This window comes from Oryzias melastigma, linkage group LG7, assembly GCF_002922805.2.
Source record: "Oryzias melastigma strain HK-1 linkage group LG7, ASM292280v2, whole genome shotgun sequence".
Lineage (NCBI taxonomy): Eukaryota > Metazoa > Chordata > Actinopteri > Beloniformes > Adrianichthyidae > Oryzias > Oryzias melastigma.
Genome location: NC_050518.1, coordinates 29,382,482 through 29,382,803, shown reverse-complemented (window position 1 = coordinate 29,382,803; position 322 = coordinate 29,382,482).

Sequence of the window (322 nt, the reverse complement as noted above, 5' to 3'; positions counted from 1 at the left end):
AGAAATAAAAAAAAAATCCGAATAGAAATTCATGGATAAAAAAAAAACAGAAAAAAAATCAGAGGTTTAAAAAAATCAGAATAAAAAATTCAGAAGTTAAATAAATCTGAATAAAAATTCAGGGATTAAAAAAAATCAGAGTCTGATGGAACTAAAAAACTTCCATAGAAATAAACCACAAAAATTGAGGTTCTCTTCAGGCAAGTTTTGTGGAGAAACTACATCACAACTACGTGTGTCCATAGATTAAGCCTCCAACTGCACTATTTAATTACCACATTGCTAATTTGTCCTTTATTGCCCCTGTCTATTTTTAAAAAAA